The sequence below is a fragment of the Tenrec ecaudatus genome, chromosome 16, assembly GCF_050624435.1.
Source record: "Tenrec ecaudatus isolate mTenEca1 chromosome 16, mTenEca1.hap1, whole genome shotgun sequence".
In the NCBI taxonomy this organism is placed as follows: domain Eukaryota; kingdom Metazoa; phylum Chordata; class Mammalia; order Afrosoricida; family Tenrecidae; genus Tenrec; species Tenrec ecaudatus.
In genome coordinates, this window is record NC_134545.1 from 80,758,908 (window position 1) to 80,771,610 (window position 12,703).

Sequence of the window (12,703 nt, forward strand, 5' to 3'; positions counted from 1 at the left end):
ACCCTCATTTACAATATGATTTTTTTTGTTCTTTGATATTTGATACCTGATCTCTTCGACAGCTCGTGGTCACACTGGCTGGTATACTACTACCATGTGGGCTTTGTTGCTTCTGAGCTAGATGGATACTTGTTTATCTTCAAGCCTTTAAGACACCAGATGCTATATCTTTTGATAGCCAGGCACCATCAATTTTCTTCACCACATTTGCTTATGCACACATTTTTCTTCAGCAATCTTTTCAGGAAGGTGTGCACCATGGAATGCCGATTTAATAGAATGTGTTCTTGCATTAAGTAAATCCTTGAGTGGAGGCCCAATGTCCATCTACTGCCTTAATACTAAACCTATAAATATATGCACATAGATCTATTTCCCCATCCTATATAAATATATTTACATATGTACATGCCAGTATTTAGACCTCTATAAATACCCTTTGTCACCGAGTTCTTTCCTATATTTACTTTTACTTTCCTCTTGTCCCACTATCATGCTCAGCCTTCATTTGGGTTTCAGTAATTTCTCTCGGTTACATTGCCCTTGCTGAATCCCTGCTAGACCTCTCACACCTTCCTTGGCACTGATATTTGATCACTTGTTGCTTCCCTGCCCCTGGGTTGGTCAGCACCACCTCCTTACTCCCACATCCCCCTCTCCCATGTCCCCCCAGAACCATTGGTCCCATTGTTTTCTCCTCCAGACTATTCATCCAGTCTATCTTATCTAGATAAATCTGTAGAGGTAATAATATGCACCAAAAACCAAGCCATAGCAAGATAGACGATGAATGAGAACACAGCGATGACAACAAAAAAGAAAACCAATGACCCATAAAAGAATAATTAAAAGACAAAAATATTTTTTAAAAGTAAGAAAAACCTGTAAATAGATCAAGGTATGATTTTTTTATCTCTAGGTATGGCCTTCATTCAGGTCCGATGGGGTGCCACGCTCTGGCCCCAGAGTCTGTCCTTTGTACTCCCTTGGGGTCTCCCTGCTTTGCTCCCACGGTTGCTCTGCCGCACACCTTTAGTGGTTTGCCTGGGTGTCACGGTCAGTCTGGGCCAGTCCCGACACTGAGTCTCCAGCCTTTAAAGGTCTAATTTAATCAATGGAAGCAGTGAGCTTACAAACTATTTTCATATTTCCTAATAATCATTTCTAGCAATCATTTTATCAACAACAAACAAGAAATCACTATAAACTAGTACACAGCCAGATCCTACACTCACTTCTTAAAACAGTCAAATTCAATCCTTTCTTATCTAAACTATTCATTCATATGCAATATGGTCTTAGATTTCTGGCTGCATCAAGCCATGGCAGGGCCTTCTGTCAGCCATTTAAACTAGGCAACATGGTCTCAGAGAAGTTCCAGGGCCCGCTGTGCCCCTGAGCTCAAAATTTACATTAATCACATTAATTTTCACCATTTAAAGCAGGAATAACCAAAGAACTAGTCATCAAAATCTTCACTTCCCATATCCTTCTCAGATAACAAATGAGTAAACAGTGTGTCCTTATCTGTCCCCTGTTTAGCCACACCCTCTCTCCCACCTCCTTCTCCCCCAAGACCCTCTGGGACCATTGACCCTATTGCTTTCTCCTTGATCCTGCTTCCCATACCTGTCTTATGTAAGTAGGCAATCCAACAATGACATTGACCAAACAATAATAAAACAAAAAATTGAAAAAAGAGAAGGGAAAAAAAGAAAAAAACGTAATTCCCGGTCTGTCCGCGGACCTTTATGATTATCTCCCCACTGTTCCTGGGGGAATTCTATTTTGGGGGCTCTTTAGGGACTTTGTGGCTCAGCTTTACTCTAGTTGCTAATCTGTTATGTTTCCTTCTTGGTTTACCCTTCTGTGGTGGGTTCAGATCACACTACCTCCCTGCCGTGTGTCCCCAGTATTGTCTTCTGTCTTAGTATGCTCCAGGAAGGGGACAACTTGTCATGAGCTGTTTTCGACCCTACAGATTCTCTGTGCTTAGGCAGCTTCTTGAAGCGATGTCACCCTCCGGGCTTGGCTTACCAATGTGGGACCGGCCGTCCCTTTCACTTTTTCCTTTTGGTTTGCTTCTATGTGGGCGTGATATGCCAGCCCCTCTCCCCAACTTGTATGTTTACTGTTGTTCTCTGGGGCACATGCTTCTGGAGAGGGGGTCAGTTTGGCTTTGGTTGGGACTGGCCCTTTAGCCCAATCTTTCCCTGCATTTTTCCACATGGTCACATTGCCCTCATGGTTTGGTGTGCCATGGTGGGGTCTGTGTGCACACTCCCAATTCTGTGGAGACATAACCAAAACTCCCCCACTGGGTAGGTTAGTGTCCTGCTCCCCCCATGCCATCCTCACACTTTCACCACTACCTTTTTTTCCTCCCCCTCCCCGCTTCCCTTTCTTTGTGTCATATTAACATGTACACCCTTGGGTTTGGCCTGACCTCCACCCAACTGCTTGGACCTCAACTCATATATTGTGAGATAAGTTGCTTTTTTTCTGTACCTACCGAGATGATTATACTTACCTCAGGGGACTAATGTTGTACTTGTCCGTTTGTGATTGGCTGGCTGACCTACTTAGCATAATTTCCTCCAACTCTTCCCAAGAAACGACATGTTTCATGTGATCATCTGTGTTTTCAGTGCTGCATAGTACTCCATTGTGTGTATGTGCCAGAGTTACTGATCCACTCGTCTATTGTTGGAAATTTAGATTGTTTCCAATTCTTTGAGATTGTGACTTGTGCCTCAATAAATATTAGAGCACAGATGACTGGCCATAGTCTATTTCTTATCTCTTCTGGGTATATGCCCAATAGAGGGATAGATGGGTCATAAGGTAACTCAATTTCCATCTGCTTTAAATATCACCAGATCGCTTTCCACAGAGGTTGTGTGTATCTACCTGACCACCCGCAGTGGAGGAGAGTTTCTATCTCGCCACAGCCCCTCCAACATTTGTTGCTCTCTGATTTAGGCTATCCTCAAGGGTGTTAGATGGTATCTCATGGTTGTTTTAATTTGCATTTCTCTGATGGCTAATGATCGGGAGCATTTTCTCATATGTTTGTTGGCCATCCGGTCTCCTCCCTAGTGAAACTTCTCTTTAGGTCTTTTGCCCACTTCCTCAAGGGGTTAACTGTTTTCCTCTTTTTGCAGGCTAGGGGGTATTGTAATAAGCCCTTTGTTGTGTCATTGCTAAAAATCCTCCCCCAGTTTATGGGTTCTTTTGCTACCCTCTTAGTGAAGTCTTTCGACGCACATAGGTTTTTTATCCTTAGTATGTCTCGCTTGTCGATTTCTCATTCACCTGTGCATGTGCGCTTCCTTATTGCAGTTAGCCTATGTATTCCCTGAGACAAGATTCTTAGATTTGTACCCATTCCTTCGTTGATGGTCCTGATAGCTTGGGCTTTTACTTCTTGGTCTGTGATCCACCTTGAATTTGTTCTTGTGCATGGGGTGAGATACATATCTTGTTTTATTTTCCACAGGAAAATATCCATTGTTTCCAGCTCCACTTGTTAAAGGGCATCCACCTCCCACTTGACGCTTTTGGGACCCTGTCGAAGATCAGTTGTCTAAATGCTGATGGTTTTATTTCTCGGTTTTCTGTTCTTTTCCATTGGTCTGAGTATCTGTCATTATACCAGTACCACACTGTTTTGACCACTGTGGCTGTATAGTAGGTGTTAAAGTCTGCCCTTCTTCTTGAGGAGTCCTTGGCTAATTCTGGGCTTCTTCCCTTTCCATATGATGTTGGTAGTCAGTTTTTACAATTCTTTGAAGAAAGATGTTGGTATTTGTATTGGGATAGCTTTAAACTTATACAGTGCCTTGGGTAGGACTGACATCTTTGCTATATTGAGTCTTCCGACCCATGAGCTTGGAATATTCTTCAATTTGTGGAGGTCTCTTGGTTTCTTGTAATAGTATTCTGTAGTTTTACTCATACAAAATTTTGGGGTTTTTTTGTTAGGTATAGCCCTAGACATTTCAATTTTGCTTGGCTATTGTGAACAGTACTACTTTGATCTCCTCTTTGTGATCCTATCCGATGTATATAGCAATCCAATAGACTTCTGTTTGTTGATCTTGTATCCTGCCACTCTACCATATTCCTTTATTGCCTCCAGAATTCCTATTGTGGAGCTTTGGGGGGTTTCAATTAATCATGTCATCTGCAAATAACAATAGTTTCACCTCTTTTCTCCTGAGACAAATACTTCTAATGTCTTCCGTTTGCTTTATGTTGTTAGCTAGGACCTCCAGTACAATGTTGAATAAAAGTGGGGACAAAGGGCACCCATCCTTGTCTGGGCCCCTTTTTCAGTGGTATTGATTTTATCTTTTCTCCATCGACTATAACGCTGGATGCTGTATTTTCATGTATGGCTTGCATTATATTGAGCAATTTTCCTTCCATTCCCATCTTCTTAAGTGTTTTAAACAGGAATAGGTGTTGGATGTTATTAAATGCTTTTTCTGTGTTTATTGATATTATTATGTAGTTTTCATTTTATAAGTCTTTTGTTTTTTTGGTTAAATATATCCCTGGATATTTCAATTTGTGCTTAGCTATTGGGAAGGATACTGTCTTCTTGGTCTCCTCTTCCATGATCTTGTTCGATGTACCTAGCAAACCAATAGACTTCTGTTTGTTGATCTTGTGTCCTGTGACTCTTCCATAGTCCTCTATCGCTGTCAGTATTCCTGCTGTGGAGCGTTTATACAATCATGTTGTCTGCAAATAGTAATAGTTTCACCACCTCCTCTCCCAGTTAGATGCCTTTAATGCCCTTCTGCGGTCTTATGTTGTTAGCTAGAACCTCCAGTATGATGTTGAATAGAAGTGGGAACAAGGAGTGTCCTTCGCTGATCCCCCTTTTCAGTGGAATGTTTTTGGTCTTTTCTGATTTGACTGATGTTGGATGTTGACTTTTCACAGATAGCTTGTATTAACTTGAGGAACTTTCCTTCTAGCCCTATCTTTTTGAGTGTCTTAATTAGGAATGGGTGTTTGATGTTGTCAAATGCTTTTTCTGCATCTATTGCTATTATGTGATTCTTATACTTTTTCTTCTCAGTGTGGTGTATAATATCGATAGATTTCTGGATGTTAAAATATCCCTGCATCCCTGGGACGAATCCTACCTGATCATAGTGGGTGATATGTTTTATATACTTTTGTATTCTATTGGCCAATATTTTGTCAAGGCATTTTGCATCTATGTTCATTAGAAATATCGGTATGTAGTTCTCTATTCCTGTGTGATTCTTGCACTGTTTGGGAATCAAAGCTATACTGGCTATGTAGAATGAATTTGGGAGTTTGTCATTCCTATTCTATGCCCTGTAATAATGTGGAAGATCTGTGTGTCAGCTCTTCCCTGAATTCTTGGTAGAATTATTCTGTGAAGCTGTGTGGTCTGGGAGATTTTTTTGTTGGTAGTTTCTTGATAACCATATTTATTTCTTAATTTGCAATGGGTCTGTTGAGGTTCTGGACCTCTATGTGGGATAATCTAGGGAGGGAATCTCCCCCCCAGCCCAGTATTTGTTCACATCTTCCACATTGTTGAATTCGTTAGAATACAGACTTTTATAGCACTTTGTGATTATGCTTTTAATCTCATTGGGGTCTGTTGTGATTTCTTCTGTGAAATATTTTAAAATAAAAACTTATGACCTAAAACAAGTCTTAAAATATTCTGTGTGCACCAAGAAGGTATATTCTGTTGTGTCAGGGAGTGTTTGTTAAATGGTATTATTTAGGTACAGATGGTTTTTAGTGACTTGTGAAGTCTATTGCTTTGATGAACTGCTTAATAAGTTCTATCCAGTATTGAAAGTGGAATATTGACGATTCCAACTATTATTACTGAACTCTTTCCCCCTTCACTTCTGTCTGTTTTTGATTCATGGATTTTGTGGCACTTTTGTAAGGTCTTTTATAACTGTTATATAACCTTTATGAGTTGGCCCGTTGACCATAATATAATGTCCATCAATATAACAAATTTTCCCTTAAAGTCTGCTATGGCTGATATCACTGTATCCTCTATTTATTTGCTTTCTATAGAATATCTTAATACCTCAATTCCTTCATTGCAGCCTAGTTTTAAAAAAACACATTTTCATATATATATATATATACATATATATATGTATATATGTATATATATATGTTTAATCCCCTGGTTTCTTTTGAAATATCATAAAAGTTGCTTTCTTAATCCCTGGTTATGCTAGGGATTACAATCAGCTTCTTATTTTATAATTATTTTAGCTTAATGGCAACTTAATTTCAATTACATGCAAAAAATCACTCCTCTATACCTACATTCCCACCTCTACCATAGCTATTTCTCATGTCATCAGTGAATTGCTCTCAGATTTTGTCAGTCAGTAAAAGTCTTACTGTTTTCCTTCATTTTTTGAATGATAGTTTTGCTGGATATGGAATTTTAGGTTGAGGGGTTGCATTATGCCTCTTTTTCAGCACTTTGGATATCCACAGTAAGCCCTTAGCATGGCTTTAGTTGCTGATATTGAGCTTCTCCAGGGTCTCTTCTTAAACATGTAGTAAATTTTATTTTTGTGTATTCCATCTAGAGAAGTCCATGTGGGTAGTTGCCTTTTGCAGGGTACAAAATAAAAAATCTGTTGGGTTTCTACACACCAGGAATAAGAAAGAGAAATCAGGTATACAGCTCCATTTACAATAGCATCAAAGAGAATGTGTTAGGCCTGGTTGACTAGAGAAGCAAATATATATATATATATCTCAAAGACTAATTATGCATTAAGAAAACATCCCAGTCAAGTCAAGATCAAATCCATAAATCTGATATTAGCCCATAATTCTGATACTAGTCCATAAATCTCTCTTCAGACACACATAGCACATGCAATGATGCAAAATGCAGGGAGATCACAGGCCAGTGGGTGCAGAGTCACGTGGTGGTGGAAGCAAAACACGGGTCTCAGCATTGTGGCTTGCCAGCAGGAAAGTGAAAGCAGAGGGAGAGACTCTCACAGGTCTCAGCGAGTCTCTGTGTGCCCTGTCAACAGGAAGATGTTGACAAGAGAGTGTGGGCCGCCTCCAGGGAGAAAGAGGAGAGCTATTTATCTCAGTGCCTCTCCAATCAAGTTGATTGACAGGCCAAACTCCACCCCTTCACTCTTAATACCCTCAAGTTGACATGAGATGATGTAACTACCTCAGAGAATAAAATATTTATGTACAAATTTAGCCAGGACATAAAGAATGTATGTAATGAAAAACTATAAAATAGTGCTGAAAGAAAGAAGACTTAAATAAATAAAAAGAAGTTCCTGGTCAATGCATTGTAAGACTTAATACTACCTAAAGTGATCTATCAATCCATTACAATCTTGATCAATATTCCAACAACCTTCTTTACAGAAATAGATAAACCAACCCTCAATTTTATATGGAAAAGTCTCCCAAATAGCTTTAAAAAGTGTCAAGAGAGAACAAAGTCGGAGGATCACACTTTCTGAGTGTGAAACAGATATTCAGTGCCAGTAATAAAAACAGCTTTTGCTGGTATAACAGTAGGCACATAGACCAGTGGAAGAGAATTGAGAGTCAAGAAATAAAACATCTATAGCCAATTAATTTTTCACTAGGGTTCAAAGTTCATTCAATCGGAAAAGAAGAGTCTCTTCAATAAATTTTACTGGGAAAAATATATTTCCAATTGTATAAGAATGAAACAGGCCTTTGCCTCAAACCGTACACAAAACAAATTCAAAATGGATTAAGGACTTAATTATACAATCTAAAACTATAAATTCTGAGACTAATAAGCAGGAACAAAGCCATCTTGGCTAGTTTTCCACAATGGATTATCGAGTATACTGCTCAGAAACAAAAGACAAATAAACAGGATTCATAAATGAAAAGCTTTTGTTCATCAAAGATGACCAGAAGAGTGAAATGCAAGCTACCAACTTGGAGACTATCTTTAGAAGCCAGTTATCTGAAGAGGTGTCAGTAGAGACTGGTACCTGGAGAAAGACATCATGCTTGGTAAAGTGGAGGGGCAGTGAAAAAGAGGAAGGCCCTCAAGATAGATGGACACGGTGGCTGCTACTTTGGGCTCACATGTAAGAGCACTTGTGAGGATACTGCAGCATACTGGGCAGTATTTTGTTATATTCTATGTAGGTTTGCTATGAGTTGGAACTACTCAAAGATGCCTAACAATAACATACACACATATGTAGTAATCTAATAACAAAAGGAAACCCCAATCATAAAATGGGCAGATGGCTTGAATAGACATCGCACCAAAGAGGAATTCAAATGAATATCAAGCACATGAAAAGATGATCAGTGTCATTAACTAACAGACATGCAAAACAAAGCTTTTGCACTTAGATGGCGAAGATGAAAAACTTTAAAATCCAGAAACTAACAAGTGTTCGTGAGGATGGGGGGAAATTGGAGTCCTTATTCAAAGCTGGGGGAATTGCAAAATGATACAGTTGCTGTGGAGAGCAGTGGTCCCTCAAAATACTAACTATCGTACTATATCCACCCAAGTCACTGTCATTGAATTGAGTCTGACTCATAGTGACAGTACTGCCATATCCACCCAACTCACTCTCATCGGATTGATTCTGACTCATGGTGACAGTACTACCATATCCATCCAACTCTGTCATCGGATTGATTCTGACTCATCAGGACCTTAAAGACAGGGTAGAACTGTTCATGTGGATTTCGGAGACTGCCTCTTTACAGATGTGGAAAACCTTGTCTTTCTCCTGAGGAGCAGCTGGTGGTTTCAAACCTTTTGGTAAGTAAGCTCAATGCATAATCACTATGCCCTGAGGGCTTCTAGCCCAACTGCATGAACCAACAATTCCACTCATAGGCATGTTTTCCAAAGACATGAAAGCAGAAATTCAACAAGAGATTTGAGTACAATGTTCAGTGCAGTACTGTTCACAATAACTAAGAAGTGGAAGCAACCAAAGCACACACCAAGAGATGAATGGGTAAACAAAATATTGTACATGCACACAATAGAAAATTACACAGCCAGTAGGAGAAATGAAGTCTTGATACATACTACCGTATAGATGGAGCTGGAAAACATTATGCTGAGTGAAAAAAGCCAACCACAGAAAGACAAATATTGTGTGGCCTAACTAATATTAAAAGGAAATAAAAAAACCAGAAAAGGTGTATGTAAGAACACCAAAGTTATTAGTGGTTACTGAGGGCAGGATGGAAGAGGGAAAAGGACGATGGAGCTGTAAAGCATCACATTGATTAAGGGTGGTCTGCACTGATTATTGTAATGGCTACCAGTAAGTTGTGTACATGTTAGTGTTAGGACTAGGTATCCTTGAGTTGGTACTGACTCAATAGTGAACCTATGTGCAACAGAACAAAACACTGCCAGCCAGCCCTGTGCCATCCTCAATCGTTATGTTGGAGCCCATTGCAGCAGCCACTGTGTCAATCTGTCTTCTGCTTTTATTGCTGACCTACTTTAACAAGCATACTGTCCTTTTCAAGGGACTGGTACCTCCTGGTACCGAATCAAAAGCATATGAGGTATATTCTGGACCTCCTTGCTTCTAAGGAGCATTCTGGCTGTATTTCTTCCATCACAGACTTGTTTCTTCTTTCTGGCAATTCATTGCACTCTCAACAAGCTTCACCAACACCATAACTCAAGTGCATTAACTCTTTGGTCTTCCTCATTCACTGTGTGTGTGTGTGTGTGTGTGTGTGTGTGTGTGTGTATGAAGCCATTGGAAATACCCTGGTATGGGTCAGGCACACACCCTTAGTCTTCAAACTGATATCTTGGATTTTTTAATACTTTAAATAGAGATTGTTGACAGAAATGTATTCAATGCAATACACTATTTGATTTCCTGATTGCTGCTCCTGTGGATATTGATTCTGGATCTAAGAAAAATGACATCCCTTGACATCATCAATCTTATTTTTCTTTACCACAATGTTGCTTATTGGCCCACTTGTGAAGATATTTGTTATCTCTTTCTTTTTTTAATGGTTAATAGAATACCTATTTATTGCAAAAATGCATATAATCATTATTACCAAACTTAATGAGATGTTAAATGTTCAATCCAATTTTCCTTCCTGGATAAGTTCTTCTCCTGACCCCTGTCAGTTTTAAAATTGTAATACTAGAACACCAGGGGTCCAAATGCCAAACACAGCTCCTAGGAATGAGGTCTTAGGAGAGGGCTGAAAATTGGGATAGATATTTGCTGATGTAGCATAGGTCCAACGAGGCAGGGCCTTAGGTGGTTGAGGTTGCTGTACTAAGGCAGATACTCCTGTTTGAGCCAGGATCTTACGGCCAGCCACTTCATTTGAGATATGCCGTATTTGGCTGGAGAGGGTAGTGGGTAAAGTGGCCAGCCTCGACGGCTTGTACTTGGGGAACAACAGGCGACCAAACACAAACTGCTGATGTTTGTTTTCCTTATACTGAGGTATAATTCATATTGAAGGCATTAGTTTTTGGTTTTCAAGTCTTTTGATTTCCAAGTCCTCTTGGCTTTCGGCAAGCATGGTTATTAAAATCTCCCAATCCTGATGCCATATACTTGATGTACAGTGTGTTAGTCTGCATTCTATTGTATGTATGTACAACTTTATATCAAAGAGTAATTATATATTACGAAAACATCCCAGCCCAGTCCAGATCAAGTCCACAAGTCCAATATTAGCCCACAAGTCCTATACTAGTCCATAATTCTCTCTTCAGACTCACGCAGCACATACACATCCAGTGGTGGTGGAAGCATCTCAGTGCTGGCATGGTTGTCCATGTGGCTCCTCTAGTTCTCTGAGTGTGGCTCTTCAACAGGAAGCAGAGTGTGTTGCTTGTCTCCAAGGAGATAAAGAGGAAGTTCCTCAAATCCTTATGATAAGGCCACGCCCACAAGAAGGCATCATCAGGCTGTGACCTGGTTGACAGGCTAGACTCCACCCCTACACTTATTTACCAAGTGAACATGAAATTGTGTGACTACCACATACAGCTTACAGATAGAAAAAGTCCGATGAAAGGATACCACCTGGATGTACACTTTTCCTAATTTTAAACCTTGAAGTATCATCTTGATGTGTTCAAATGGCAACCCTTCGGCTAGCTGCCATTTGTACAGGTTCCACACAGCACAGTAAATTATTCTGGAATCCCCATGCTTTGCAGTGTTATTGATAATTTATTATGATCCACAGAGTTGAATGCCTTTGCAAAGACAATAAAAACACAGACCAGTATATTTTTGGTATTCTCTGCTGTCAGCCAAGACTCTTCTAATATCAGCAATAATGTCCCACATCCCATGTCCTCTTCTGAACCCAGCTTGAATTGCTGGCAGTTCCCTATAGACATACTCTTTAACCATTTCAAAATTATCTTCACCAAAAGTTTCATCCTGTTGGATCAACCTCTTTTGGAATGGGCAGGAATATGGATCTCTTCCGGTAGCTTGGCCAGATCTTCCAAATTTCTTGGCATAGAAAGTGAGCATCTTGAATGCTGCATCCATTTATGAAAACATTTCAGGTGACAGCCTGCCAATTTCTACAGCTGTGTAGATAGACTACATTTTCCAGAATCCCTTGCACCAACCCTTTGCATCTCAGAATAGAGTATGTTGGATTGAAGTTCCCAGAATCTCTCATGCCCGTGAGAGTTCTTTTTTTTTTTTTACATTTTATTAGGGACTCATACAACTCATCACAATCCATACATACATCAATTGTATAAAGCACATCTGTACATTCTTTGCCTTCATCATTTTCAAAACATTTGCTCTCCACTTAAGCCCTTTGCATCAAGTCCTCTTTTTACCCCTCCCTCCCCGCTCCCCTTTCCCTCATGAGCCCTTGATAATTTATAAATTATTATTCTGGCATATCTTGCCCTGTCCGGCATCTCCCTTCATCCCCTTTTCTGTTGTCCGCCCCCCCCCCCCAGGGAGGAGTTCACATGTAGATCCTTGTAATCAGCTCCCTCTTTCCAACCCACTCACCCTCTACCCTCCCAGTATTGCCCCTCACACCCCTGGCCCTGTAGGTATCATCCACCCTGGATTCCTTGTGCCTCCAGCTTCTATCTACACCAGTGTACATCCTCTGCTCTATCCAGACTTGCAAGGTAGAATTTGGATTATGATAGTTGGGGGGGAGGAAGCATTTAGGAACTGGAGGAAAGCTGTATTCTTCATCGGTGCTCATCATACCTTGACTGGCTCATCTCCTCCCCTAGACCCCTCTGCAAGGGAATCTCCAGCAGCCAACAAATGGGCTTTGGGTCTCTACTCTGAACATCCCCCTTCATTCACTATGGTAAGATTTTTTTTTTCTGATGATGCCTTATACCTGATCCCTTTGACACCTCGGCGATCATATCATGGAGGTGTGCAGCCAATGATATGATTTTTTTGTTCTTTGATGCCTGATAATTGATTCCTTTGGAACCACGTGATCACACAGGCTGGTGTGTTCTTCCTTGTGGGCTTTGTTGCTTCTGAGCTAGATGGCCGCTTGTTTATCTTCAAGCTTTTAAGACCCCAGACGTTATCTCTTTTGATAGCTGGGCACCATCAGCTTTCTTCACCACATTTGCTTGTTCACCAGCTTTGGCTTCAGCAGTTGTGTC

General features: G+C 40.3%; 1 pseudogene; it reads right to left on the reverse strand.

Moving 5' to 3' along the window:
* Positions 1–10,065: 10,065 nt before the first annotated feature.
* LOC142428643 (NADH dehydrogenase [ubiquinone] 1 beta subcomplex subunit 4 pseudogene) lies at positions 10,066–11,570 on the reverse strand (annotated as a pseudogene).
* Between the last annotated feature and the right edge of the window lie 1,133 nt (positions 11,571–12,703).